Below are 6,439 nucleotides of genomic sequence, written 5' to 3' on the forward strand. Positions count from 1 at the left end.
AGTAAATAAGCATCATTGGAATAAATAAGTGTAATAATAAATAATAATAACAGAGAAAAAGTAATAGTTTACTATAAGTAGTAGTTTGAAGTTATAATGGTTCTATGAGAAAAAAAATTAATAAACAGATGCAAATAAACAATAATATCCTAATGATACAGTAGTAGTAAAAGGCCTATAACGACCTAAATTTTGCGGAACAGCAGCACTATTTCTTAACTGTTGGAATGGACCACGTAAAAGGACCTTCACAACAGTTTTTCGTCTGATCAACTATATTTTCTGCTTCTTCACGGCACTTCCGCCCCATTGATCTACGAGGAGTACTGACGGAGGGCTCAGAATAGGCGAATGCAAAGGTAAGCGGGCTCGTTGTAACTATTAAAACCAAAAATTTTTAGCAAGTAATTACTAGCAGACATCAAACATAGAGTATGCTAGGGAAACAGGGGAATATTCTCAGTTTCTTCCGCATACTGTATATTACATTATATGCCTGCTAGAAATTATTCTTCTATTTCTTCTAAAACATTTTCCTACTATTGATTATTATTGAAAATTCCTATCATTATTGAAATGTTTTATCGTTAAATTGAATATATTTATTTCTGAACGGTTGCAATAAGGTATCTTGCATTTTTTTTAAATGGATGCTACATAAGCAAAAAGCTCAGGAGTAACTGCTGTGATACTCGCCACTCGTTTGCTACTTCAAATTTGGTTCTAATCTGTGTTTAATTTCAAAAAAAAATATCAAAAAATATCAAAAAAGATATCATTTAAAAAGTATCTACTTTTAAAAAATATGTATGTAATGATTTGCTTACAGTAGGTGCAAGTAACCAAAGAAAGAGCTCCACCCGGACAAAAGTCACCACATATCAGCGACACTTTGATGAATTAAAAATATTATTAAATTATCGTATATATTAGTGGTGATCTATTTATTTATTTATTGAATTATTGAATTATTGAAAACAGTTACAGGTGTACCATAAAACAAAAATAAGATGGACAGTGCTCACTAGAATCAAATTTAAAATTATTTTTAATCAAGGAATTTTTTTTTGTTTCAAATTTTTTAGAACTAAATTTTACGGGACGAGACTTTTACAAGAATTTTACACAACAACTACTAGAATAAGTAGAAAAATTCTTGAATTTTTCTCCCTCTATTTTTCCTGAGTCGTTCTAGCTACAGCTTAGAGAAGTAACGAATCCAATATAGAGCAAAATTTAAAAAAAACTATGTTGTTCGACCAAAGCTGAAATACTAAAGCTTCGCCAACGCTAACCTTTAAAACTACTACGGCTGTTCCTCCAGCTGTTAAGTTTAAGTTCATACTTAACGCAAGATAATGGAACGGTGGGAAGAATATGTGATGCGACCAACTCATGTGACGAATAAGAAATTTTCTCCTCAGCTTTTCGGGCATCCTGTAAAGTGCAATCAGCTTAACGAAATTCTCTTGTATGAAAATTTACCCCGCCTTGAAAAAATTTCAACCGTATATGATTAGCCTACAATCAATGCAATTTCTAATCATTTCTGTGATTTTTTGTTTTTCTCAATAATAGAAAAAAATTATTACAACTGGTTCGAATGAGTTATGAGCGGATTAGGCCGATCTGTTATCGGTAGCAGTATTTGCTTACCACTACGTGGGGAGAATAATCGTTCGGCTAAAGTAAGGTCATTCAGTTCGGAGTCTCGGAACTAAGCAAATATCCACGAAAAGATAAATGAGAAAGAATTATTGAGTGAGAGAGAGAGAACAGAAAATAATGTTTTCCGCTGTGTAGCAAATAAAAAAAACTATGGAATATGATACGAAATGGTATGGAGCGACTACTGGACGCCAACTGGATACCGTAGTTGGATATTGATGCGAGACGCAAAGACGTATTTTGCGGTAATTCCACTTCCACTAAAAACATTCTTTTAACGAGAGAAATATGAAGAAAGAAAGAGATTAGAATGAAACCAAGGGGATTCTTTAAAATATGAGAAAATATCCAAAATACAAATAAAAAATAAGTTAGAAATAATTATTATAAAAATTATAAGTTGAATACCAATATATTATCCTAGTTAAAATGGACCCTTCATTTTTGCGATATGAATTGAACGAATAAATTGTTCGAATAAGTGATGACTGCTTTTTTTAAAATAATATTTTACTTCACAAAATGTAACGCCTTGCATTCGGTCCTTCAATCTTCGTTTGTTTTTTTCTTTTCTATCATTTTTTTTTATTTTCCAAGTTTTGCTGTGCTACCAACATTTCAATTTTAAAGAATTTCAATTTAGTGTGGCCATATCCTCCGATTTCTTTTCTGCATCCAACTGAAAAGTTGAGTCATACATGGGATTAGCCGACATAAGAAGAACAAGATGAGGAAAAAAAAATCCACGAAAAAATAGACGCGAAAGGAGAAAAGGAAAGAACGAACAAATAAAAAAAGGATTATGAAAATAATTCCTTAGAACACCATTGGATATCAAACAATCAGTTAACAGAACAAAAATGTGCCCCTTGACTGGTTTTAAAATTTTCCCAGATCAAAGTTTCTCTAGCCTAATAAGCCATATAAATAAATTCTCTGCGCAAGATCTTAAAAAATTGTCATGTCATCCTGTGAGATGTGGTCAATTTTTCTCTGCCCACTGACAATAATTACGGATAATTTTCACATCATATTGAAGAAAGCCGGAAAATCACACAAGGGCTTCGTTTTTAGCCCTGAATTTCCGATGATTCCGAATTTATGCGCAATAATTTATGCTATTTAGGCGATTTCTTTTTCGAAATAAGAAAACCACAAAAATAGACGCTGGAAAAACCTGGAAGAATTGAAATGATTGTGATGAGAATGGTTCGAGTCCTTAGCTCCGCATTCCTCAAAAAACTTGGAAGCGAGAAATTGTGTTAGACGATAAATTCCAGTAGTAACTTGTATAACTCTGTATACCTCTATTTGCTGAGTAAGAGAGTTACGGAATATTATTTGAATAATGTCCGAAAAATAATAGATATTATTATGGAAATATTATAAAAATAAATAAAAGTATAAAAGTAATATATAAATATTATCATAAATATTATAAAAATATTTGGAAATGTCCGGTGTAGAAATGATGGTTCTGTTGGTTTGTAGCAAACCAGCCTATCCAGTAGAATGAGCGCTTTTCACCTCTGTGCTTTCCCTGCGGGGAACAATTTCAATCCACTGCATACATATTGCTACCCAATTTTATTCGCTGAGTCTGCACTTGACAAGTTTCTGAGAAAAACGGAATTAGTAAAGCTTGGATGATTCTCTTGTGAGGTCCACATTAAAAAGAGCATTTTTGAGTTGGAATTTGTTAAAAATTTGTTAAATTTCCAAACGATTCAACGGGGCGAATAGAATTTTTAAGAAGTGAAATTGCTGAACGGAAGATTTTTTTTCTGGAAAAAAGAAGAGAGAATATATTGGAATACGAGAGAAGGAAAGAAAAGAGGAATAACATATTGGATAATGAATAATACTAAAAATGAAATGAAAATGAAATAAAATGAAAAAAATGAAATTAAAAAATTGAATGAAAAATAACCTTGGTCTTGGGAGGAACAGTACTCGTCATGGATATTTCGAAGGAGGAAAAAAATACACGCTCTTATAGTTTGGAAGAACAGATGGAAAAAAGAATTGCTGACCAGACGTGCAGACTACAGACCAATATCATTTTTACGAATATAAATATTCGTAGTTGGAATTGTAAACAACTAACGAAACAAGATAAAAATCGAAAAAAATTGCTAAATTCCTTTTCAGATGTGGAAAAAATATAACAAATAAAGAAAAATAAAGAGAATAGTAGTGAAATGAACAGCAGAAAAAATACAAAAAAAGTACAAAAATAAATAAAATAAGAATAGAATATAAAATATGTAAATAAAAATCCTAAGTTTAAAAATCAGTAAATAATAATACCAAATTTGGTTAGGTTTTGCTTAGACTTAGAACAAAATACACTTCACATTATGACTTGATGTTACTTTGAAAAAAAAAAAGGAGAACACTTTAGAGCTTCAATAACTTTTCGAGGCAGAAATCTGCTAAAATCGTGAATCGTAAAATGAAGTCTAAATTTTTTCGAAATGAATAGAAAAACAGAAAAATTTACGATTTCTATGAAATTTTTATGATTTTGGATCTCCTACGCGCTCTTCATGGTGCATAGGTTACGTGGATAGCACGCTGACTGGCGGCTATTTTGAAGCGCTCAAGCATGACAAATGAAAATAGGAGGGGAGAACTGGGGATGTTTATGGAATAAGTGGCATGTGAAGGATTGGCACCGCAAAATTCTCGCAGAAGGAAGAAATTTATTTGGAAAATAGGCAAAGGGGAGATCACTTTCACTCTAACGATCACTCGTGATGTAATTTGCTTGCCGTTTACATGTTGTTCCTTAACCTCTCCTTTATATTATAATTATTACTGCTATTAATAATATTAATACTATTATTATCATTACTATTATTACCATTATTATTATTATTATTATTATTATTATTATTATTATTATTATTATTATTATTATTATTATTATTATTATTATTATTATATTATTATTATTATTATTATTATTATTATTATTATTATTATTATATTATTATTTTTCGACCATTATTCATATAAACACTCGACCTTATCACTTCCGTTTTGAAAATGTCTGCAGACCAAAAAATTTGAAAATTTCCTAAGATCGAAAAAGCGAGTTCGAGGCAGCCCTCGGCATCGGTGACGCTGAATAGATGACCAGAAATGAAATGCACTTTTGTTTTCTTCTGCTATTCTGTGGATATTCAAGGGATCCCAGGATAGTCGCTACGCAGTGGAATTATCTGAAATGATGTTTCCTGACTAAACTATCGTATGGAACGTAAATGCAAGAAACCGCACGGATATTTTTTGTGGAATAGGGCAACAACTTTCCTGTTTACATGGATGAACTTTGAGTAAGATGAGTTCGGAGCACAATTATCCAGAAAACGGGAACTGAACCAAGCAATAACATACCCTAGGAACCCGAAGCGATAGAAAAAAAGAGTTCATAGTTCTTAGCCACGAAAAAAAACGTCTACTACGAAGAAAATAAGGAGAAGAAAGAAAGGAGAGGATAAGAATAGGTAGGAAACAGAGGAGAACGATAGAAGATAAAAGTTATGGAAATAACGACTATAACTACACCATTTCTGCAGAAAAGTTCACTTCAGGAGCAATAAACGTTTTCAAGATCGCATCGTTATCGCAACATCGCCCTAACATTTGTCGACTAGCGTTTTAAGATACAAAAACATTTTTTAATCATGTTATTTTAATTCTTCACTTTCATTTTTATTCTTCTCATTCTTCTTATTTTATTTACTTCTCAAATTTCAATGCTGAGATTTATTACGGAAGAAATTTAGGTCAGCGATCCACTTAAAGACTTAATATGAAATAGTAGCAATTTATCCGTAAATAAGAGTGCGGGTTTATTTAGAATTACGGTAGAAATGTGTCGAGCAATCACGATGCAGAAATGAAAGCGAACTTATCCATGAGATTTTAAGGGCAATTATTCCTGAAAGTTTGCAGAATTATGCAGTTAAACAGTGCAATGAAGGAATGGAAGGAGCATTTGGGAGCGCGCCGACCGAGATGCAGCCGGATGTAATTTTTCGGCCTACATAACTCGCATGCATCTGTCCTATAGACCTAAATGATTGCATGTATAGAACAATCCCATTAGACTATGGATAGAAGAAAAATTCAAGCAAAAAATTCTCCTCATATTATCATAAAAATATTTGAACAAAAGGCTTCCAGGAAAATTGTCTACAGGAACATGTATTGCACGTGCACGTGATCATCACGTGAAACGTTAAATAATTCCGTTAGTATTAGTATTCATCCCTTATTCCACGTAATGATAGGCAGGAAAATATAAAAAGTCCGAACAAGAAAAGAAAAGTTTTCCAAGTACTGTAAAGGCATGGTTTAAATTTTAATTTTTTTTTAATTTCAACTAAATCTTTGATTTTTTTTTTGAAAATTTAATTGTGTCAAATCTAACGTAGACACAAAATAATTGAACATTTTTGAAAAAAAAACCACTACGGTCCCTTCAGGAACTGTAGATGTACCCGACCGCGCTCGCGAGCCACTACAATCAAATTCCCATATAAGAAAAATGTGAAAATAGAAAAAGAACCAAAAGCGAAGGAAAGCAGAAATAAAAAGATTATTCAGGAAAAGTGGGAGAATAAGAGTAAAACAGAAAGGAAACCTTTCGATATTCGTGGTTAATCCACAGAAATGGGGTTAAGGAAGCCAGAAAAATATGATGTCCTTGAATTCCCAATACATCAACGTTTTCCCTTTTTTCTATCTCCAATGCTTTAAT

The sequence above is a fragment of the Necator americanus genome, chromosome II, assembly GCF_031761385.1.
Source record: "Necator americanus strain Aroian chromosome II, whole genome shotgun sequence".
In the NCBI taxonomy this organism is placed as follows: Eukaryota; Metazoa; Nematoda; class Chromadorea; order Rhabditida; family Ancylostomatidae; genus Necator; species Necator americanus.